The sequence below is a fragment of the Thalassophryne amazonica genome, chromosome 16, assembly GCF_902500255.1.
Source record: "Thalassophryne amazonica chromosome 16, fThaAma1.1, whole genome shotgun sequence".
NCBI classification, from domain to species: domain Eukaryota; kingdom Metazoa; phylum Chordata; class Actinopteri; order Batrachoidiformes; family Batrachoididae; genus Thalassophryne; species Thalassophryne amazonica.
This window is the reverse complement of record NC_047118.1, coordinates 34,114,095-34,140,223: the sequence shown is the minus strand read 5'-3', so window position 1 is coordinate 34,140,223 and position 26,129 is coordinate 34,114,095.

Genomic DNA, 26,129 nt, shown 5'->3' with positions numbered 1-26,129 from the left:
TTGCAGAAACAAAGATACTATTCTGACATGGTTTTGCACATAAGACTGACATGGTTTGCACATAAGACCGACATAGCATGTTTCAAGTACACACATACTAAGGCTTTTCAGGTTTCAAATCCCGTAAAACGTCAGAGAGGTCGCTGCGCTGCAAGATCTCAGTAACATTGAGAACTGCATTGATATGCTCTGATCACGCTAAACTTTAACCGCTGCACACGGACAACACCATTAACATCGCAACATAAAACTATTTTTATATTGTGCCTAAAACTCTTGTAAATATATTCTCTGGGTTTTTAGACGTTGTTATTGCGTTTATTTTATGTAAACATGCGAGAATCACAGACTGTCTCTCCGTTATTTTCAATGGGACCTGCTGTGAGCTACGCTCGCTTCCTGATCATGTTGTTCTGGGGGAAAGTGAAGTTTGCTCTTTAACGTCTTGATTATTGTTCTTTACAACACTGTTTGTCCTCTTTGTTCCAGACTAATATATAGGAGGTCTGTTAGAAAAGTATCGTACCTTTTTATTTTTTTCAAAAACTATATGGATTTGATTCATATGTTTTTACATCAGCCAAGCTTGAACCTTCGTGCGCATGCGTGAGTTTTTTCACGCCTGTCGGTTGCGTCATTCACCTGTGGGCAGGCTTTGAGTGAGCACTGGTCCACCCCTCTCGTCGTTGTTTCATTGTGAGGAAATGGCGGAATGATTTAGGCTTTTTTTTCCATCAGAATTTTTTCAGAAACTGTTAGAGACAGGCAGCTGGAAACCATTCAAAAAAATTTATCTGGCTTTCGGTGAAACTTTTACGGGCTTCACAGAGAATAAGGAGTGTTACTACAGCTTTAAGGACGATCCACAATGGCGCACGGCGTGCCGCGCTCCGAGCCGCCATCAAGAGGCAGAAACCAACAGATCATTTCTAAACGGATGGCTGTGTGGAGCCGGGACCGTCGTGTGCAATTTCTCTGGTTATCACAAGAGCTGGACATCAGCCATTTTCTGGCAGATTTCATTTTTAACAAGAGATTTTGTCATGGAAATCCGCGCGGAGGCTTTGCGTATCACGACCGATTCGCTGATGAAGCGAGACAAAGGAACACCTCCGTTTCGGAGTGTTAGAGGACAAGTTGGGACAAGCGCAGCTCTCCACAATTTCTCTTATACTCACTCAACTGGTAAGCACTGAAAGCCGAGATAGGCTTGTGGGTCGTCCTTAAAGCTGTAGTAACACTCCGTATTCTCTGTGAAGCCCGTAAAATTTTCACCGAAAGCCAGATAAATTTTTCAAATGGTTTCCAGCTGCCTGTCTCTAACAGTTTCTGAAAAAATTCTGATGGAAAAAAAGGCCAAATCATTCCGCCATTTCCTCACAATGAAACAACGATGAGAGGGGTGGACCAGTGCTCACTCAAAGCCTGCCTACAGGCAAATGACGCAACCGACAGGCGTGGAAAAAATCACGCATGCGCACGAAGGTTCAAGCTTGGCTGATGTAAAAACATATGAATTAAATTCCATGCAGATTAAACATAACAGACACGGATTATATGTTATAATTGTTTTAGCAAGTTTTCAGGGTATCATGCAGCAGTCTCTTATTAACGTGATGAAAAGCATTTAAAAAAATGACATTTTTGTAGTATAATATTCATTTACAATTGTCATTGTGTGGATTCTCTATGTTGTTTTGACTGCAGCGACTCTCTGGCACCCAAGGGATTATGGGATACGTTAAAACCCCGAATATGTCAGAAGGTGGGAGGGACATACCATATTCTGTCCCCCCTGGCTGAAAAGGTGGGGGGGACATGTCCCCCCATCCCCCTACCAAATTGCGCCCATGGTCCTAATAAACAAAAATTCTATGGATTCATGCTGAGCGGCACAAATTTCAGGAAAAAATTTGTCCCACAGCAGAAAAAAAAGTTCTTTGTGTTAGCTAAGATTGTCTTCTCAAGTTCAGTCAACTTAAAATTTTATATCAGCACTGACTTAACTTTTTAAGTTATCTTAAAAAGTTATTTTTACAGTGTCAAATCCAAGTGCAGTGCATAGACCATATTTCATTGGGTGTTTTGGAAACAGGGGGCGCTATCAGACTGTATCAGTCAGGAAGCCAAGAGTTGAAAACAGGATCTTGAAGTCAAAATGTTTTCTGTTCACATTAAAATTCTTTGAACCTGCTTGCTCTAAATAATCTTTTTATACCCAGTTTTCACCTCTGTGTGAATTCTGTGCATTTGCCAACAAACTTTCAGCTAATCTCCTGTAATATGACTCCTTTAAGAAGCCGAGGAAGTACAATTGAATCATTACGGATAGCTCAGTCGAGCACTCATCCACCCGCACTTTTTTAAATATGTACACAAGTGCACAGGAGAGCGTCAGTGAGCCCAGAGGAGACTGTGATACACCCGCAAATCATAAATCCACCATAGGACAGGCAGGCTGAGCCGGAACGTTTATACACCACGGGCCAGGTGATTTATGGATGGATGTAACCTCTGGAGTTTAAAAATAACAAGAGCTGGGATGGAATACCTCTGCACTCCGCTGATACTGTAAAACCACTTTAAAGACATTTCATCCACTCAACAGGAAAGTGTGAGCCAGAAGAGAGAGAAAGAGAGGAAAAAAGACACGAGTTATGTGATAGAGAGGGTTATATATTATGAAATACCCCCAACCTTTCTATTTTAATGAAATGTTGAAATGGAGCCTGTGTCAAAACCTTTTTTAGCTGTTGAAAACAGATGCAGTTTAATGAGAAGTCATTAGAGCATACTGTTAACTGCATATTTTCAGAACCCACAACGCTTTAAGGATCAGACTTCAAATGTAGATTCTGGATTTGTTGTCACATAGCAATATGTCACATTTCCAAAAAGGTTTTAAATTAATATTTTAGTCAGTCTTAAACGCTGACCAAGGTTTGGCTGTAGACTGGATTGTTGTTGCTCTTTGTTTGTTTAGGTCAGTATGTCACTGGGCTGCAACTGTTGGGGATTAGTTGCAGCCACAGAATTGTGATAAAACAGGTGAATTGGTGCTGATTTTTCAGTTGGACTCTCATTGAATTGGTACTTATGTCCCATTAGTGCATGTCACCTGAATGTGAGTTGACTGCCGCACAGACTGGTGGCAAAATAGGGCCACAAATTGTGAGTAGTCCACATACATAGCACGAGTATCCCGCAGCACTCTCCTGAATATCAAGCACCACTCGCATGGCTGAAATGATGACACATTTACACAGAAAGTGCTCAGGATGGCTGTAGGCTGCTATTTTTTGCAATTATGTGAAAAGAGGACATGAAAATTCCGCAGCCTATAGACATGGAAGAAAAAGTACTATAAATAATAATAAAATAGATCATTTAAAGAAAAAAGAAGAAACGTGTGGGCAGCACACTCACTGACTTGCAGAATGATGTCCAGGAGCTGTGTCTCATCAATATTATTCCTAGACCAACTGTCCTCTCCTCCTGGGAATGACCAGAATAAAACACTCCACTGGCCACACTCCGGGATCCACTCGAAGCACTCCTCAACATTCCCACAGGCTCCAGCATCCTCTGGAGGCACTCTTCCAATGCACCGGAATAGTCACATCTCCGTAAATTACAGAGGATAACACAATACAGCATTAAACGTACGTCCATTGTGGTCCTCAAAAGCAATAAAAATAATAAATCCAGATCACGTGCTTCATCTTCATCCTCTACACCGGCGTTGTCCAGCCCACTGTCCCTGCATGCATGAGGGTCATCGCAGACCCAGCAGCATTAAGCTTATTTCCACTCCAATCTTTAAAACAACAACAAAATAAACAAAACAATAAATTCCGTTTGCATGACTGCCGGATAGGTCTCATTCAGCCTGTTGACTCCATGTGCACGGCTGGGCCCATGCATAAAACTTACTTCCAATGGATGGCATGGGTCCTCCAGCACCAGACAGGTGCCTAACAGCCCACTGACATGCATGCACGCTGTGGTGGAGCCAGCCGGGTGGCTACAGGGTCCTGGATTTGCTCAGCTGCTTCCAGAAGTGCTGTTCTTTTCCAATCATGTTGCGCACTTTCTGACTCATGAAAAACACACCGAGAAGGGTTTGAGATGCCCACGAGGACTCTATCTAGAGAGAAAATTTGTTACTGCAAAATTTTTGCTCAAAATTCATCGGATACAAGGGTGATGCTCTTCAACCCGTGAAGAAAATGTAAACCGCTGTAAAAATTGTGCAAAATGTTCTCAAAATGTCATTCACAAGCTGTTGCCACCCAGTGAGATACTTCCCTTTGGGAGTTTTGTTGTCTCTTACATAGCTCACAATGCTTTTTCATTAAAATCTCCTTGCATATACCAGACAGAGCAGTCTAGACGTGCTCAGTAATGAAATGAAGGTATGAAATGAAGTTCAGCACTGACATTCGCTGATTCATGGAAATTGGATACCGTATTTCCTTGTTTAATAGCCCGGGCGTTCATTTTTTCCAAACCATGCTCAGACCTGGTGCCTAAATGAGGCAACCAATAATTAACAAAATGCTGCTTGCTGCCTGCATATGGTGTTATGTTTCACACATATCCCTGGCTGTGGCAAACCAAAAACAGCTGCTTTAGATCAGAGCCCTCTGCATGGCTAAACGACAGAGACCGTAAGGACTGTGATTTGTCACTTTTTTGGTTTCACTCCTTTCTCTTCCGTCATATTCTAAAAGTTTTTGCAGTGCACACGCTGATTACATTTCAATCATGGATCAAATACGTTTGGCAGAAAATTTCGCATATATGTCCAACTTTAAAGCACGAAGTCAGAAAAACAGATTCAAGTGACCTGCAATTCATGGAGGGAAATTCCACGTACGGTACCATTGGTTTGGAGGTTGATGATTGCATAAAGAAGTGGAGCACATTGTCGGCCAAACTGATCCAGAAAAAGCCACTGTTCCTGCTGTAAATTGCAATAAGATACCCACCAACATGATGGAGAACTTTAAAAGGGCCACGCACAAGGCACGTCATTGCATGGCCACAGAGTTACAGAGTTGCAGAAGCATAAATCAGGCTTTAGGATTTTAAGGTACCACTCTGCAGGAGACTCGACCAAATGTAATCTTTTTAATACACACAATGCCCAGTGCTTATTTAAGGTAAGGCCTTTATTTTTTTCAGATAAAGTTTTGACCCGGTCATTAAATGAGGCAGGCCCCTATTCAAGGTCAGGCATTTAATCAAGGAAATACATAAGTCTAATTGGTGCTGGGGATTCCCTGTAGATCGTTCATCGCCTCCTGACTGTAATTGATCCGTTACAAAGATATAGGGAATTTTGTCCATTTTATACAGATAATGGATTTTGTCCATTTTATACATATAACAGATTTCAATTATAACAGACAAAATTTGCTGGTCCACCTGAATCCATTACATGCGAGTTTTACTGTACTGTCAAAGGACACCACCCTTAAATTTTGCCCCTCAGAGATCAGCAAGACACTGTGCTAATGGCTACTGGCAGACCATGTGCCAAAATATCCAATTATGTGCAGACAGCGGAAACATACTAGGCATGTATTAGGAGATTGAGGTACCTTTTGGACCTACTATTCAAAGAGTTGCTCCACTGAAATCCAAGGAAGGTGAAACCATCTTCAATTACTCCAAACAGATAGAATGGTGGGCTGAGCACTTATTCTGGACCTTTACTCCACAGAGAACATGGTCTCTGGTGATGCCACAGACAGCATCCCTGCTCTACCCATCATAGAAGAACTAGATCTACCTCCAACCAAAGATGACCTCAGGAAGTCCATAGACTCTCTTGCCCATGGAAAGGCACCAGGAAATGATGATATTCCTGCAGATGTCATCCAGGGTGAGAAAGCAGTACTCTATAGACAGCTTCACAAACAATTGTTCCAGTGCTGGCAAGAGGGACAGGTCCCCTAGGACATGCATGACGCCAATATCGTCACACTGTACAAAAACAAAGGTGAACACAGGTGTTGCAACACAATGCAGGTGGTTGAGGAGTTCAAATACCTGGAATCAACTATCTCCAGCAGCCTGTCCCTTGATCCTGAGCTGAATAGGCAAGGCTGCTGTTGCCATGGGCAAACTATCAAAGAGCTTGTGTGAAAGCAGCAAACTCACTATAATCGCCAAGATTTCTGTATACAGAGCCTGTGTCCCGGCAGCGAGAGCTGGACTACATGCTCACACCAGGAACATTACCTTAACAAGCTTCCACCTTTGGTGTCTGCGCAGGATCATGCACATTTCCTGGAAGGACCATGTGACCACCAAAGATGTCTCCAGTCAGGCATCCTACTGAATATGCCTGCCCTCCTGACACAGTGTCATCTGCACTGGCTTGGTCATGTCTCCCATATGCCAGCTGGTCACATCCCCAAAGATGTCCTCTATGGGGAACTTGCTGAGGGGTCCAGGCCTGTGGGATGACCAGCACTATGATACAAAGATGTCTTCAATCACAACATTAAGTCTTGTGATATCAACATAAACACAGTGACTGTCAACTCCAGGGTCGAATTGTACAGCCTGAGCCAATGCTGCCCAAGAGGAAACTTAGATGTAGCTCGACCTACAAGGCACAAGCACAGAATGAGCCAATGACTTGTTGTTTAAATGTCCCTACATCAGGGGTGGGCAACTTGTTCCAGAAAGGGCCAAGAGGGTGCAGGTTTTCTTCGCAGCCACTGACTCCACCAGGTGATTTCACTGATTAACTGATTCCATCTGCTCAAAGTGATATTAATCAGTGAAATCACCTGCTGGAGTCAGTGGCTGCAAAGAAAACCTGCACCCTCTTGGCCCTTTCTGGAACAAGTTGCTCACCCCTGCCCTACATAATGCCATGGGACATTGTAATAATTTTACAAAAGATTTTGGTGTCATCTCCAATGGGACTAACCTGGTTAAATAAAAAAAAAAAAAAAAAAACTTTTTTTTATTACATGGGACTTTTTTTCTCTTTTAAACTTTTTAGAAGTTTGTACACTTGTGCTACAAAGATCAAGCTTATTATGATGAAATTGTCAATAATTTAAAATAAATAAATACATTTTTTGATGATGACCTGAATTCATAATATTGATTGTTAGATTTGTTTTTTGTTTTTTTTTCTGCAATTTCTGCAAGATTTTTCATATAGTCTCTATACATCACTTGGTGGAGTGATCAGTCTTTTTTAACAAAACCTATTTCTTGTCAGACAAGGAGTTCGCTCAGTGTTCTGCGGGGGGATTATAATAAATGTTGCTTTTATAATATGTTGAGAAGACGTTCTTTAGTCTTCTATTCCTCCAAAACCATGTAGCCTTTGATAGGACGGACCACAAATGAAACTCCATAATGAAGTCATGCAGACAGATTGCTGCTGTTAACACTTGGTTGTGGTTTCCCACAAAAGCGACAGGCGCTGTGGTATGGGTTGCCTTGTTTTAAGGCGCTAAGGATCAATCTAAATGGACTGCACTTATAGCCGCTTCCAGTGCTGCTTCCTCAACCACATACAGCTGTCATTATCGACATTCACAAGGAAAACACTAATCAGCTCATCACTGTTGTGAATAAGAGCCTTATTTAGTGAGATAACAGCTTGAAATTATGGGGACCTGTGGGGCCTTGTCATTGTGGTGGGGGCCAACCAAGGCCAAGAAAAGCCATTTAGTTTCACCTCGCTCTATACGTATGTTGGTGAGGACAATGCAATAGTCACTAAAGTTTGTGTTGCACTGACAAATGACAAAGTTGTGTCACTGGTGAACTAATGCCTGGGGTTGCCTGGGGGCCCAGAAACACCAGGTCACATAGCGAAACAGAACACTGTCTCACTGCAGGATGGGAACTGATGCCTCACTGCACCCACCACGCCACGGAACCACCACTGCCCCTGAATAGCAACTGCCCAGGTGGAAAGCTGGTCCATCCCACAGCTCCAATGTATCAATATAACTGGTGTAGTCAGGTGAAATGTGGGCGGGACTAGAGTGCCAGAGAGAACATAGAGAGGGCCGACTTCCTATATGCTGCATTGTAATTGGCTTCTGTTTATGTGCATTTTTTATGACCATGGATCATAACTACCAGCAACATCAGAAAAACATCAAGATCTAAAGGAACTGAGTGTTTGGCTATTGATTGCACCAAGTACACTAAAACAAACAAGGAAGTGGCATTCTACTCCTTTCCAAAGGGTATCATTAAGAAATGATTTGATCCACCAACATCAATAACCTTTTTGCTTAAAGATTCCCTTATTGGTCCTTCAGAGTGGCAGTTGTTTTTGGTGGTGTTGGTCAGGAAAATGATCATTTCTCTCCATTTATTACAGACCCTGCAGCGGGTCTGTAATCAACCTTTCCGCAGCGCTGCTTTGCTTTGAACCTTGAACCAATCAAAGCAGTGATTCGCAGATTGAAGAAGTGCTTTGATCTAATGCTTCATTGATTCATTGTTTTATTTCACTTTATCTTCATTTCCCCTGCTAAAACCCTAAAGAGCATATGTCTGTGAGTAATATTTATCTTTTTTTAATGCTAAACCAACCTGTTATGGTCTTCTGAAACAGTTGATAGATGTATTGTATAACTTAAAAATGGGACTGATGCTAATGCGCTAGCATGTCTATGGCATTTTCAGTGTTAAAGTTAGCATTAAGCTGTTGCAGCTGTCAGCACGTTTGTGTGCATTTGTTTTCTGTATAATAATGGCTCAGCGTTTGTTGTCGTAAAAGAGTCAAATGTATTACAAGTTATAATATTTTAAATTTACTTTTGTTTATATATTAATAATAATAATAGCAACAACAACAATAATGGTAATAATAACTAATGATGCTACAATACAGTTTTAGAGAAAGAGACAAAAAGAACCTGATTAAAAACACAACGAAAATATAAAACTAAATATAAACTATAAAACTAAAAATATAAAAGATCAGGCTGCCTAGATTATAATATACTTACAGCACCTTATTTTCCACTCTATACACTCTACAATCATAACAGCTGTTTAAATAAACATTTGTAATAGTAGTTCCTTGTGTTCTAAAGTCAAATAGTGCATTACAGTAGCTTGTAGTACACTCAAGAGAGGTTTTGGTTACAAAACATCACTCCACTGCAACAACCTAACTGCCCCAGTTACACACAATCAAAATGGCATCCAGATTACATCATTTTGTGGGAGTCGGCCCTCTCTATGTTCTGCCTTAATTAAGATTAATTAAGGCACTCTAACTGGGCATCGTACCCAGTGAAATGTGGCACATGGTCAAAATGTCAATGCCAATGGTCCCTTACTGTGCAGATATACTGTGTAGGCTCTCGGTTGTCGCAACTGCGATTTGAAGCGAAACGTCCTCACATCAAGCAACCCAGTCCAGTCGAAGATTCAACCTTCTCTACTATACAGATACACGTCACCAGACTTTCTCCAAGAAAAATTTGACACAGTCGTACCAAAGAAGGTCTCGTCTTATTTAATGTTGTATGCTACTGGTGTTAGCATTTTTAGCAGCTATCAATAGCCTGATCAGTTCAGTCCCGTTAATGCATGATTACAGAGAAAACAAGCAACTCATAACTTTTAATGCCCACACCAAAACAAACTGTTATGAGATTCACTGCACAATCCCAAAAAATATGATTTAATAAACACTCACATCATGGTTAGCCTTTTAGCTTAGCTGGTTTGGACTCGAAGACAGGGACGTGTCCAGGCTTCTTTCATCACTCAACTGAGTAACCCAGGCGCTACCTCTTTATCCATTTGTGAGTTTGTCATTATGCAGGCTGAATAAGTAATGCCAACATGGCAACAGCCAGATACGGGCTTCATATGGACTATTCTGTGTCTCTATAGAAAACCTGTGAGTGACATCATACAGGGGTCTCCTGGTATATATACAGCATATGGTTGGACTACCAACCTATACAGCACACTAGGGTTTAAGTCCAGGTGTGTTCACGTCCTTGGACGAGACACTCCCCGCTGCTGCCTGGGGAACGTTCCTCGAAGAACTCAGCCAGCGAGGTGAAATGATAAAGGCCTTATTTTGTGGTTTTACAAAATTATAACTATGCACTGCTACTACATCATGTAGCAAGGTTTTTAGCAGAGTCTTTAGCACATACAGCAGTGGTCTCAAACTGATGGCCCTGGGGCTTGATAATAGTCATAAAATACTTGTGTATGGACAAAGTTAGTTATCGTGTCAAGGCGGCGGGATCTGTGGGCTTTCTGCCCCATCCCAAAGAAGAAACTTGCTTTACATACATATGCACGTGCACATACGTACAGTATAGTACAAACTCTAAATGTACGTGAGTGGGGGTCCCCCATCACTAGAATTTAATTTGTGTCTATATATTGACGGTTTTAGAGTATCCCAGAATCCTTTGCGCGCTGGGGAGGGAGGGTTAATAATGGCTCAGCTTAGTGCTAACTTTTACATTGAAAATGCCATTTACATGGTGTAACGTGTTAGCATCGGTCCCGTTTTTAAGTTATAAAATACATCATACATCAACTGTTTCAGAGGACCATAACAGGTCAGTTTAACATAAAAAAGGTAAATATTACTCACAGACATATGCTCTTTAAGGTTTTAGAGGAGGAATGTCTGTGGACATTCAGTCTTTCAGGGCTTGCTGATGCTGGTAGCAGTGGTGCAACTAATCAGACTCCCAGAGAGACCAGGTAGACTGTTTCAAATGCACAGGATCTGCTGATGACCACACCCACCTTCTGAAGGGACGGGAAGCTGTATAACAGCTGAACAAACTATGTAGATGTGATGCACAGACTGAATCAGTGGGTGTGTATTACACAACAAAGTGGACTTCAAATGTGAACTTGTGTGACATATGTCACAAAAATCTAAATAAAGCATTTTAAGTGACATTTTTTTTGCTTAAAGCATGGTAGTTTCTACATGCACATCCATAGACCTGTGGAACTTAAGGATTTAAAATGAAACCTCAACCATGTCTAGCTGTAATTACTTGATTTTCAAGCATATGACCCCTTTAATAACTCAGTGTGGTGTGAAAATTAGAAGCTTATCCAATTAGCTGTATGATAAGAGCATCTGAGCCAATCAGGCACATCTAAAGGGCAGGACCACACTGCAACCAGCCTACCACAGAGCAGTGAAACCTCTCAGAGGCCTAGACACCAGGACATCATAGTTTAGAAAGGACTGGAGCATGCAGAATAATATTCAATAGCTGCATGCTGGTTCTCAAATGGGTTTTAAACACCAGTATCAAAGACAGGAAGGCTTAGATAATTCGAGCGTGGATAACATTGGCTTTGCACAGAGACCTCACACTGTGCCTTTAAGCTCCCACACTGTTAATAGATTCAAAAAGAAAAAAAAATTCACGTGCAGCTTGAAAAGGAGTGCTTTTTCTGTTGTGATCAAGCAAATTAAAAAATAATTTTATTTGGTAAAACGTCTAACCGGACAGACCAGTGCAATTTCAATTTTTAAAGAAAAGGATCTTAAGACAAACTGCTTGTCAGCCCTTCAATTCCTTTCACAATACTGCCCTCTGTAGGCTAGGAGGGACATGGCCTTAAGGGTGGGAACAAAAAGTGTTTTTGTTTTGCTGAGAATAAAAGAAGACAGTGTTTTATGATTATGCCTCATCCTCAGACAACTACAGGGGAGCTCTGAAGGCATTTTAAACTGCAGTTTTGCGCCTTTCATGTGTGACATAAATCCACGCTGTGACGGTGTCACCCTGGAGGTCAGCAGCAGGATTTAAATGGCGGTGCCAAAAGTCATATAGAATTATGACTATTTTCGTGCTCATTTGTCATTGTGGCAAAGCTTAGCATGAATTTTCATGAAGATGAGCGGGTGGTCTCCCAGCATGCACATGACCCCAATAAAGACCTCTGAGACAACCGGCTGCAGACAGCATCTGCATCTGCAGGAGCCTCACTTTTGTTGTGGTGTCAGGGGCCGCTGATTCATGACACACTATACAAAAGTCAAAGGAACTAACAGACAGCCTGTTTGGTTGTGAAATGTTTCACAAAAATGACCAGTTTAATTTATTCTTGCAAAAGAACTGCTATAAACTGTGCTGAGAAGTTTTTAAAAAGTTGGAATTACTGTAAATGTTCGGATATACTTAGCTTTCTTTTAAACTTCAAATTTTGCTAAACTGAACAGCTTAGTTTAGACTTAGACTTGTTTTTATTACCATTTAGTAAAAACATCACAGATGCTGTCACAGAACGAAATACTGATGCACTGCATGAATAGATAAAAACACAGACTAAAGCACAGAATAACAGTCCAAGGTGTGTGATAGTGATAAATATTTTTTTTCACCTATTGATAACTGTCTCTGTATCTGTGTGTATACAACATACAATAAATAAATAAAGTTCATGGGATATTACATACTCGTATATGAAGATACTACAAGGATAAAGTTGCTACCAGATGCAACAGTGTATTCTATATCCTACATTCTATATTGCACAGTTCTTTCTATCAGTTTGTATGTAACTGTCTTATGGTGGTTGGGTAAAAACTGTCCCTGAATCTGCGTGTTTTGCAACTCAGGTTATGGTTCCGCCAACTGAGGGCAGGAGGGAAAAAAGATTTTTAAAAGCATGTGAATTGTCCCTGATTATGCTTTTTGCTCTGGACAAGCAGTACTGTTCTGCCAGTTCACCAATGGTTGGCAGCCTGGCCCTAATAATCATCTCTGCTTTGGTTTGTAACAAAAGAAATTTTAAAAGTGCTTTTAAAAGTGGACAACATGTACAGAGATAATGTGGAGCTTCATTGTTGATATTATCTCAGAATCTAACTCATAATGTCAACAGGTTTCTTTTATTTAATTTCAGTTAAGTTTATTTATGCAGTCGCAAACCATAACAAGTCACCTCAAAGTTCTTGAGGCCATTTCTGGAGATCACCTGCCTGCATGTTTTCCATTAATACCTCCTGCAACCTCAGCTGGTTACTCATTCTGCTGTTTCGTGACTCTTGACTGGCTGAACACACCTGATTTTGTTAATTTGCAGTGGGAGAGGCAGGAAGAGTTGGAAAGCATGCAGGGCAGGTGATCTCCAGTAGCAGGATTGATGGCCATTGGGACTCTAGTTCTTACCCAGCACACTGAGACTGTGGTAAGATAAAACTCATTCATTCATTTTTCTGCCACTTATCCAGGTCAGGGTCAGGGTGGCAGCAGACTACTACTCATCCTACACTTTCCAATTCTCAGCTAAGTTCTGTAGCTCTTTCTGAGTCATTCCCAAACCAGGTGGGAAATATAATCCCTCCAGCATGTCCTGGGTCTTCCCCCAGGCTTCCTCCCAGTTGAATGTGCCTGGAAGACCTCCCTCAGGAGTCAACCAGGGGCATCCTCATCAGATGCCCGAACCACCTCTGGCTCCTTTCGATGTGAAGAAGCACCAGCTCTACTCCAAGTTCCTCCCCACCAGGAATAGGTCCGATATATTGCAGAAACAGCTCCTACTTTGGTCATATAGAGACCAAATAGTGTGTTGCAGTGGTTCTGGTACCTCGTACCCCTGCAGACACCTCGAGGAATCCAGTCTTAAGCCTTTTCCAAGTCTGACAAAACATGTGTAGACTGGTTGCTCATACTCCAAAGATCAAGTAACTATAGACACCAAAACAGTTTTATTTTGTACCAGGCTGTAAACATGTTTATTTCTGTCAGGGATTGTAACGTAGGGGTTCTACAGAAAGTAACTCATTTTTTTAGCCAGCCTCAAGCAGCCTTCATGGAACTCCAATATTTTCCACTTCCACCTTTGCTTCATTTAAAAGGGCCTTAGCCTGGTTATTATTTCTGGTGGTGGAATTATTGAGTATACAATGAGATGCAGGCAGCTTTAGTAAATAATTGAGTCACTGTCTGCTGTGATGACAGACAATTGACCAAGGAGTTCCTGAACCCACTCCAAAATAGCAGAAACCCAAAGGGTCCCTTTCACCTAACAAGAAGTTCTTTACTTTTAAGGTTCCTAAAAAAAACTGTGCACTAATTGATGTTTGGTCCCAGTCCCTCAGATATCTTGTTGTTTGTATGGACATTCCCACTCTCATTAAAGTTATTATTTAAAAAAAAAAAAAATCCTGTAAAGCACTAGTGTCTCTGTAGGATTGGAGCTGAGCAACCAATATATAGACCTAGGTACAATTCCAGGTGTGTGGTTCAGGCTAACTGTCTGTCCACCAGGCTCTAAATGAGTAATCTTGGATGTTGGAGTAACCTGCAGTGGACTGGCATCCTGTCTCGGGAGAATGATAGGCTCATCTGTCTGGACAATATAAGTTCCAAAAATGCAGGAAGAAAAAGGTGCACGTGGATTAAACAAGTGGGAAAAAAAATTAGCCCTGGACTTTGAACAGTTTGCCAGGGTTGTTCTCAAGGAATCACAGGGAAAAAAGAGACTGACATCCACAGATAAAACAGAACAAAACCAGAACAAACCAGCAACAAATGTGGGAAAGTGATCAACTTAAACACTGTGAAGTTATGAATAAAATGAAGGTAGATGACAGAATTAAGTGAATGAGGTGCAGGTGTGTTGCAAAAGAACCAAACAGGGAAGAGTCCAACTCCAACAATAGGTACCAGAGAGAGAGAGAGAGAGAGAGAGAGAGAGAGAGAGAGAGAGAGAGAGAGAGAGAGAGAGAGAGCAAATAAATGAAATGGCCACAAAACATAAGTGATAACTAAATTAATAAATCAAGGAACAAACACCCAGAACACGTAGTTGCGTTCACGAAGAAAACTCAAAAGTAACAATCCCACAAGGATGACAAAACCAGTGAACAAATACCAACACGGAACAGGTGAAGTCTAAAATAAAGGAGCAGTGCCCGCTAAAACACCCAAAAGAAATCCACAAACAGGAGACACAGACTGGATGATGACATCATCTGCTTTATGTTACAGTATCCAATAGTACTGCAAAAACAGGCCTCCGGGCCTATAGGACATAATACTTCTTCTTTTGCCCGTCAATACTGTCTACATTTCAGGTGTTAATTTTCAATTTTATAATAAAATACAAACAAGAATTCTTCACATTTTAAACTATAATAATAATAATAATAATAATAAATTATATGTCTGTAATTGAGCATTTTCCATAGTGCGGTTGCTGCAGCAGTGCACGACTGACAATACAAACAGTGTTTTGTTGCCAGCGGCTGCACTGCAGCAGCAGATGTGCAGTCAGTGTGCCAGGTGGGTTTTGAGTAGATTTTCTGATTCGGCACAATCGCACCATCTGTCAGATGCACAGATTTCAAAGAAGATCACCTCAGACAGTCAGAGGAGTGATGTGGGAAAAATCCAGTCAATCATTTTGTAGCAGCATCTCATGACAGTTACAGATTTGCTCCTCAGCACCACCACCAGAAACAAATTGAAATTCAAAACATTTTACCAGTAGATGGAGACATAACACATTTCATTATACCTTGCTGGATCTATATTTTTAGCTTCTACATGATGGGCTGCTTTTATCCTGTAGAGGAGTTAATTAGTCTCACATTATAAAACCAGAAGACTCATGTGCACATCATATTTTTGCAGCACTGTAGACTTTATTGGAGATGGAATGTTAGTTTTTGGCAGCAGCTCTGATTGCAGTTGCAGACTGGTAATTCTGCAGGATGTCACTCATCATGCACGCTCCTAAGTGGTGCATTGTCATTCTCTGTAGCACATGTTAGCAGACAGAGCTTCCTCACAGAGTCTGCTCCATCTGTTCAGATGCTCGTCTGCAGCCAGCCTGCACAAATATTTTCCATTAAGGATTGTATTTTTTTTTTTCAAATAAAATATTTGTGATTGCTTGACTGAGCAATGTGACAAGGATAAAACAGATTTCTGCTAAATGAATATAATCCTGGATTCTTATTTCAGTTGGGTTGAGGATGAAATAGGCCGTGAATAGAAATAGAACAGGAGCTTGAGCTCCACATTCTCTAGAGGCAGTGATGTGTCAGATGCTTCATGTGTGCTATTAAGATGATGGCTGTCTATTCTCCGTCCAGGTGTGTGTGTGTGTGTGTGTGTATGTGTGACAGAGAGAGATACCCCCCGATGATGACAAGCTATTGGAATCCATAAGAAAGCACCAGACCTCCACAAGCTACATCAAGATTAAAGGCACTGACAAGGCGCGTGCTGGTGCCAGCTCAGATGAGGCCTGCATAATCTGGGACCTGGTGGAAGCCAGAACTCGCCCACTCAGCCCCTTCTGTTCGCTTTCCAGCAAAATCACTCACATCACAGGAAAACCCATTTGTTTGGTTCCGATAAAGGCGATTGTCCTTGAAAAAGGTGTCAAGTGAAACAAAAGGAGAAGAGTGCTTGGGCAGCAATTTTGCTCCTGAAGCATATGTGACTCAGGTGGCATTTTCTGTTTTCACTGTACATTTAAATGGGTTACATTATTTATTTTAGTAAACATTTGCAATCTGCACATCTTTGGGGCTTTTTAAACATCCCCAAAATCCAACAATTCTGTGGCTGTGCATGCAGAAGTTCTCATTCTTTAAGTAATTTTTTTTTTTTTTTTTTCAAATTTTTATTTTGAAACATTGAGAGAATTGCAAAACATACATTGATATTCCCTCGTGGTCACAGAATTAGTATGTGACCACTGGCCAATTCCATTCCCACCTCTGAGTAAAATTTAAGACTGAAATAGCTTATTTGAGGTGTCTGTGACATGTGTCCATGTATGGAGGTCTGCCTGCTCTGTGAGACATGCCCACTGACCCTGTTCATACTCTATGTGACACACCCACATGCTCCATGTCAGAAAGAACGATCTATATAGCACATGGCCTAAAGTGCAAGTGCATTTAGGGCATGTCTAACCCCACGGGTATAATCTGTGGTAAAAGTAGAGTTTTAGATCACTGTGAGCATCGGAAAGGTTTTAAACATGTTTAAAATTTTGTGATGTTGGGATAAATTGTATTCCCTGCAAAGTGAATACTCGGAATTACAGTGCATTCAGAAAGTATTCACAGTGCTTCACTTTTTCCACATTGTTACCAGAGGCCAAAATATGGCCATTGGATATTGTGAAGGTTTTGCATCCGTCCATCTGTCTGTCTGTCTGTCTGTGCTCAGCATAATTCCAGTCCTATTACTGCCAAGGTCTTCAAATTCACAGGGAACATTCTTGGGACACAGACCTTGGAAAAGTTCAAAGATGGCTACCCTTGAACTATTCTAAGGGGTCAAAAGGTATATTTTTCATGGCTGTGAGTTCTTACCCAGTCGTAGAAAGTCCAAAAAAAAAAGGTGTTAATTATTTAATGTTGAAGTATGTTGTCGAATGTGAAAAAATTGTCACCTGGTCTGTTCTCTCTAGGACAGATGGCTGTGGGATGCTTTCCAGATGCTGCCTGTCTCCAAGGTTTAATCTCTTAACACGAATGCCTTCATGAACATCAATACATAATGAGTGTGTCGCTCGCTGTGTGATTCAGGCCTGGACATAACAGCATTAATGATTTTAAGGTCTTGCTGTTAACCTATAGAATTGTTCATGGACTGGCACCTTCTTACCTGGCGGATTTGTTGAAACCCTACGTACTTTCCCGGGTCGCATGATGCGGGATTACTGTGTGTTCCTAGGGTGAAGAAAAAGTCAGTGGGTCAAAGAGCCTTCTCTTATCGTGCACCTGCTCTATGGAACAGTCTCCCTGCGACCATGAGTCAGTCATATTCCGTGGACATTTTTAAGTCAAGACTAAAAATGTATTTTTACTCCCTTTGTTATGAATACCTTTTATTTTTTTAATCTGTTTTTTCTTTTACTTGTGCCTTTAATTGTATATTTGAATGTTTTAATTTACTCATTCATTTTAATTTTGATTTTGATTTTTGAACTGTTTTATGTGATGCGCCTTGAGATTTTTGCAAATTTATATATATATATATATATATATATATATATATATATATATATATATATATATATATATAATCGGCTTTCAGTGCTTACCAGTCGAGTGAGTATAAGAGAAATTGTGGAGAGCTGGACATGTCCCAACTCGTCCTCTAACACTCCGAAACGGAGGTGTTCCTTTGTCTCGCTTCATCAGCGAATCGGTCGTGACGTGCGAAGCCTCCGCGCAGCTTTCCATGACAAAATCTCTTGTTAAAAGTGAAATCTGCCAGAAAATGGCTGATGTCCAGCTCTTGTGATAACCAGAGAAATTGCACATGACGGTCCCGGCTCCACACAGCGATCCGTTTAGAAATGATGTGGTGGTTTCTGCCTCTCGATGGCGGCGCGGAGCGTGGCGCACCGTGCGCCATTGTGGGCCGTCCTTAAAGCTGTAATAACACTCATTCTCTGTGAAGCCCGTAAAATTTTCACCGAAAGCCAGATAAATTTTTCGAATGGTTTCCAGCTGCCTGTCTCTAACAGTTTCTGAAAAAATTCTGATGGAAAAAAAGCCCAAATCATTCTGCCATTTTCTCGCAATGAAACAACGACGAGAGGGGTGGACCAGTGCTCACTCAAAGCCTGCCCACAGGCAAATGACGCAACCGACAGGTGTGGAAAAAGTCACGCATGCGCACGAAGGTTCAAGCTTGGCTGATGTAAAAACATATGAATCAAATCCATATAGTTTTTGAAAAAATAAAAAGGTATGATACTTTTTTAACAGACCTCATATATACACTCAACAAAATATAAACGCAACATTTTTGGTTTTGCTCCCATTTTGTATGAGATGAACTCAAAGATCTAAAACTTTTTCCACATACACAATATCACCATTTCCCTCAAATACTGTTCACAAACCAGTCTAAATCTGTGACAGTGAGCACTTCTCCTTTGCTGAGATAATCCATCCCACCTCACAGGTGTGCCATATCAAGATGCTGATTAGACACCATGATTAGTGCACAGGTGTGCCTTAGACTGTCCACAATAAAAGGCCACTCTGAAAGGTGCAGTTTTGTTTTATTGGGGGGGGATACCAGTCAGTATCTGGTGTGACCACCATTTGCTTCATGCGGTGCAACACATCTTCACATAGAGTTGATCAGGTTGTCAATTGTGGCCTGTGGAATGTTGGTCCACCCCTCTTCAATGGCTGTGCGAAGTTGCTGGATATTGGCAGGAACTGGTACACGCTGTCGTATACGCCGGTCCAGAGCATCCCAAACATGCTCAATGGGTGACATGTCCGGTGAGTATGCCTGCCATGCAAGAACTGGGACATTTTCAGCTTCCAAGAATTGTGTACAGATCTTTGCAACATGGGGCCGTGCATTATCCTGCTGCAACATGAGGTGATGTTCTTGGATGTATGGCACAACAATGGGCCTCAGGATCTCGTCACAGTATCTCTGTGCATTCAAAATGGCATTAATAAAATGCATCTGTGTTCTTCGTCCATAACAGACGCCTGCCCATACCATAACCCCACCGCCACCATGGGCCACTCGATCCACAACATTGACATCAGAAAACTGCTCACCCACACGACGCCACACATGCTGTCTGCCATCTGCCATGAACAGTGTGAACCGGATTCATCCGTGAAGAGAACACCTCTCCAACATGCCAAACGCCAGCGAATGTGAGCATTTGCCCACTCAAGTCGGTTACGACGGCGAACTGGAGTCAGGTCGAGACCCCGATGAGGACGACGAGCATGCAGATGAGCTTCCCTGAGACGGTTTCTGACAGTTTGTGCAGAAATTCTTTGGTTATGCAAACCGATTGTTTCAGCAGCTGTCCGAATGGCTGGTCTCAGACGATCTTGGAGGTTAACATGCTGGATGTGGAGGTCCTGGGCTGGTGTGGTTACACATGGTCTGCGGTTGTGAGGCTGGCTGGATGTACTGCCAAATTCTCTGAAACTCCTTTGGAGACGGCTTATGGTAGAGAAATGAACATTCAATACACGAGCAACAGCTCTGGTTGACATTCCTGCTGTCAGCATGCCAATTGCACGCTCCCTCAAATCTTGCGACATCTGTGGCATATATTTTTGTGTATATATATATCAACTACAACTTCAATTCCAATGAAGTTGGGACATTGTGTGAAATGTAAATAAAACAGAATACAATGATTTGCAAATCCTCTTCAACCTATATTCAATTGAATACACCAAAAAGACAAGATATTTAATGGTCAAACTGATAACCTTTATTGTTTTGTGCAAATATTTGCTCATTTTGAAATGGATGAATGCAACCTGTTTCAAAAAAGTTGGGACAGGACAACAAAAGTCTGGGAAAGTTGATGAATGCTCAAAGAACACCTTATTGGAAACAGGTGAGTGTCATGATTAGGTACAGAAGGAGCATCCCCAAAAGCCTCAGCTGTTCACAAGCAAAGATGGGGAGAGGATCACCACTTTGTGAACAACTGAGTGAAAACATAGTCCAACAGTTTAAGAACAATGTTTCTCAACATTGAATTGCAAGGAATTTAGGGATTCCATCATCTACAGTCCATAATACAATCAGAAGGATCAGAGAATCTGGAAAACTTTCTACACATAAGCTGCAAGGCCGAAAACCAACATTGAATGCTCGTGACCTTTGATCCCTCAGGTGGCACTGCATTAAAAACCGACATCATTGTGTAAAGGATCTTACCGCGTGGGCTCAGGAACACTTCAGAAAGCCATTGTCAGTTAACACAGTTCGTCACTACATCTACAAGTGCAAGTTAAAACTCTACCATGCAAAGCGAAAGCCATACATCAACAACATCCAGAAATGCCGCCGCCTTCCCTGGGCTTGAGCTCATTTGAAATGGACAGACACAAAGTGGAAAAGTGTGCTGTGGTCTGATGAGTCCACATTTCAAATTGTTTTTGGAAATCATGGACGTCATGCCCTCCGGACAAAAGAGGAAAAAGACCATCCAGTTTGTTACCAGCGCAAAGTTCAAAAGCCTGCATCTGTGATGGTATGGGGTGTGTTAGTGCCCATGGCATGGGCAACTTACACATCTGTGATGGCACCATCAATGCTGAAAGGTACATCCAGGTTTTGGAGCAACACATGCTGCCATCCAAGCAACATCTTTTTCAGGGACTTCCCTGCTTATTTCAGCAAGACAATGCCAAGCTACATTCTGCACGTGTTACAACAGCGTGGCTTCATAGTAAAAGAGTGCAGGTACTAGACTGGCACTCTGTTGTATTCTGTTTTTATTTCATTTTACACAATGTCCCAACTTCATTGGAATTGGGGTTGTAAGAAATCACATGTACAGAGCAAGTACTCGTCTGGCTCAGTGTTTATTGCAGTGTTTTTGACTGGTGCACCCTAAAAAAACATTTTTCTCTCTGTTCAGCCACCACGGCGTATTCAAGGAAGTCGGACAGACTAATAAACTGAACCAAGAGCAGGAAGATGTAACAAACAATGAATGATCTGAACATCTCCAATGAACATGAAATTAGATCAACAGGATGGACCAAAAGTGAGTGTGAATGTGTCAAAGTTCTGGAAACAGCACTGAACAGAATGTCTTGCTAGTGTGACTGGGGACAGCAGGGGTCACTGTGTATGTGGTAGTCAGTAAATCTCACTCCCCAACACCAAAAGACATTCTGGCCACAGATAGTTGTACCACGGGTCATGGGTTTTGGCCTCCTGGTTAGACCGCCTGCCTCCCAAGCAGGAGATCATGAGCTTGTGGCTTGACGGTGGAGCGACAGAGTGGAGATTGCATCCACAAAGCAGAGATTAAATTAGCTTGGAGTATGTAGGTATTTAATGTAAGAACTGTAATTTAGAAAATATAGTAATGAAGGTCAACAAACATGTACAACTACCATCATATCCAGACGGAATCAAGCCAACAGATATTTTAGGGGATTATAAAGAGTCAGGAAGGTACAACGACTTCAGTCATTCAGTCACTTTAAATCACTGAGTCATTCAGTCACTTCAGACATGAAATAACGTGTAGTTGCCAGGAGATGCAACGCCAGAGCATTTACTGCAAGAAAGTAACCGGAGGTACGGCTGACTTCAAAGATATCCAGTTGTTGACAAAGCAATGCAGTCTGGATCGATTTTTAGTGATATCTGATGTGGATAATTGTAGGTAGTTGAGCATTCAGCAGGACTGAAAACACTAGCAGTGGATCACTTTCAGCCCTGTTCAGTGAAATCAGTAGTTTCTGTTTCTGCGGCATGAATTTGGCTAAGAGGTCTATATTGTCTTTGTTTTATCCTCTGCATTGGTAAACATGTTGGGCTTGGACAACAAAAATTTACATCAGTGGGTCAATGGCTATGTGGGTTAGTCCATTACATTCAGCTTGTGTAGGCAATAAATAAAAAACAACTAATTCTATCATCTTTATGTGACTTATCCAACTTAAAAGAACACATAATGAGGGCAAAACCCCATTACATGTGGTAAATGTTGTTCAGTTTATTTTATTTATAAAGCGCCAAATCCAATAACAAAGTCACCTCAAGGCGCTTCACATCAGTAAGGTCTAACCTTACCAACCCCTTGAGCAAGCACCTAGACAACAGTGGGAAGGAAAAATTCCCTGTGTTGTTTTTTTGAGGAAGAAATCTCAAGCAGACCAGACTCAGAGGGGTGACCCACTGCTTAGGCCAGGGGTGGGCAATTAATTTTTACAAGGGGCCACATAGGGAACCTGAATTATGTCCAAGGGCCACACCATTGATAACTCAGCTGTCTCCCATTACAAATTTTACAAAAAATTACCTATTTAATAGCTTTTGTAGGTCATTTTTATTATTGTAATAATATGTAAATATACCTAAATAAACCTCTCTAATGATTTGCGACACACAAGCTTGACATTTTTACTATATGTAATAATAATCACAGACCTCATGAGGGCCGGACAGAGACATGCAAAGGGCCGCATGTGGCCCCCGGGCCGCAGTTTGCCCAGGTCTGGCTTAGGCTATTCTAATAGTAACAGAGTGTATTTAAAAAAAAAAAAAAAAAAGACATTGTTTTGCCAGTGCAAAACCACATAGGCATGACTGCCACATATTGAATGGTTTGTGGATACTGGATAAATTATCAAAAATTACGTGCAAGTACAAACAGGTTTTCTGCCTCCTGTTGAACAATGACCACATTGTGTGCTACACCCAGCTAACAAGTTAAGTTAGCAGTGTCAAGGTGAAACATGTTGCCCACATGCACTGGATGAAAATGTTTTTGACAGAATGGGAAAACAACACTGGAATTAAGAATGGGCAAAATATGTGTCTGAGGATAACACCAAAACTTTCCATCTGTACTGCAAATTAGTGATAGTTAACTCAAAGCATTCCTCTGGAAATTTTGGAAAGATGTGCATCACCTGTGTTTCAAATGATCAACTGTACTAAATAAGGCCTCATTGCATCATCAACAGTTTCAAAACAAATGTTCTGGTGTTGAAGCATAATAAAACACAAGTGAATGAATAGCTGCAGTTTGTATGTGCACTTGTATGTGCTTGTGTTAAAAATGAGTTTGAAACATCTGAAATCGGAAATAAAAAGATTAATAAATGGAATTGTTTTGACTGTGTTGAATGCTTGGTTTCCAAAGTAAAGGTCAAACAAGGTCAACGTCCATTGGATTCTATGACGTATGACATATGTTACCCCCGTAACATAACTAAGCATGACAGATGGTGTAAACTATTGCTTCTTAAAATGCTATTAACTCAACCAATAATTTGCAGCATTTTTTTACCAAAATTGGAGTAACTTTAACTTTTGATCCCTGTACAAACTGAAATTGACCTTTGTCACCATTTTTGCTGTTTTTACCCCATAACTCCATGGAATTCAGTCATAGATAATCCAAACTATACCTTTTTGGAATCGTTATGATCAGACAAATGTGGTATAGTTTTCAACATGATTGGAGCATTTTTAAATTTTGACCCCTGTGTAATTCTTTATTGACCCTGTAGCTCATTAGAGGTCAGCTCCTGGATGGCTCCATATCTGAAAATAAACATTAGTTAATTTAGAATATGTGCGCCAAAATCTATGTTTATCACAAAATGAACAATTTTTATGGAAATTTTAGCTAAGCTTCACCACTAGGATGCGAACTCATGAACTCCAGCATGGGAGGCGGACACTCTGTACAGTTGGCTAAAACCCAGGTTCTGGTTTGATTGGCCAGAGAGTCCTTTAGCTGTCAGGGGAGTGAGGCCACATGCACAGCGACTCCTGCTGGCCTCCGTCACACTCACACGTCCAGATCACACACTCTCACTTCCAGACACATCTCTTTTGCCATGAGCCAGAATGAGTTTGGATGCATGTGTAGGATGAGCCGGATTTGAAAAAAAGATCTAGGTTTGTATGCACAAAGCATCCTAAGGCTAAAAATAGCTCCTAGTGACGCTATTCGAAGAAAAATCTTAGAATTCCTTGAATTCTAAGATTTTCTAAGAATTTCCAAGAAGCTTAAGCATGTCTTAAGAAGACAAGCTGGTGAAATAGAGAAGAAGCAGAGATATTCTCAATTTGTAGAATTACAGTGAGTCAGTAACACACTACCAGCTTGATCTACGTAATTGTTTATGTTAATTCACTGTCTTAATGTATTCATAAATTGTTTAGGTTCTTATCATGTACACACATTAATATTATCATTATTTTTATTATTATTATCAGTATTATTGATATTTTATTTTATTATTGCTTCTATTTTGTCATTTGATTTTTAATGGACAACAATGGAAATAAGTGTTTTCACTTTCTTGTGTGATGCATGTCATTTTAACATATTTACAATTATATTATGTACTTACGTCGAACTTATTAATAAACTCACGCACACTTTTAATATGAAGATGATTGGCATGTGAATGAGATATGTTCAAACATCTTCAAGCTGTGTAACAATTCATTTTATGGTGAGCCGCATGAAATAATGAAAGACAAGCGAGAGGTTTTGTCTTTTTGGCACTCTGCCACTAGGAGGCACGCTTATTTTTCAGATAGAACAACCTAGGGATGGCATCATACATGATACTTTTCACTTATGGTGACACTTAACTCACTAAACCAATTGAACTACAAAACCACAACAAATCAACAACACTAACAACATTTTTAAACTAACATGAACCACAACATTTAAAACCCCAAAACCCAGAACTCTCATAATGCATTGCAGCACAAGAATTTACAGGTTTAGCGACCGGCCTGGCGATCGCTCCAATTTCATTTTGCTGAGCATCATCATCATGACATTAAATTATTTTCACGATTATGCATTTCTTAATCTAGTTATATGATCGGTTGATTTTATTGTTCATTCATATGTAGGAGTGCAGAGTGCATTTTTTTTTATTTCAACCAATCACAGCTCTTAAAGGACCACAGCATACCTAGCAACGGGGTCAACCCCGCCTCCTCACTAAGATAGGAGTTTCTGTCAACTCCTTGCCCAGAGTTGCTCTCAGACACCTCTTGGGTCATGTGTCTTCCAGTCACGTCACGTACCATTGTGTTGCTCTGACTTGCACTGAAACCACTTAATGTTTAATTTTTGGCATCTGATTTGTTTTGTCCTTTGCGTCCCTCGTGCTGTTATGACATTGAGCTGCATCGTCTCCGCACTGAGTTGCTTCCACGTGGCATCGTCATGACACCGCAAGATGCAACTCGAAGCAGCCCCAGTGTGAAAGGGGCTTTAGGCTGTGAGTCCTTGCCAGGATATTTCAGGCTAAGTTAGGAGCTCTTTGAGCGGACTTTGAGATGCAATGAGCATACGGGCCCTGAATACTATCCATCTAGAAAGCAAACTGGATTGAATCAGTGTGAACTGTGCCTAAATCCTACGGTAATTGTTGAGATGTAGTACAGGCTGTAAACTTCCGGAGTTAACTGGCAGATTTCGATTTCATCCTACTGGAGTGAAAAAAGTTAGGAATAAAGGTGTTTTCGAACATTATGAGTATATTGTTGGTCATGGTTCACCAACCGTTGAATAGATATGCCACATGTTTCAACACCGCCACACATCCAACCCTAAAAAAAGAAAAGAAAGGTAAATTA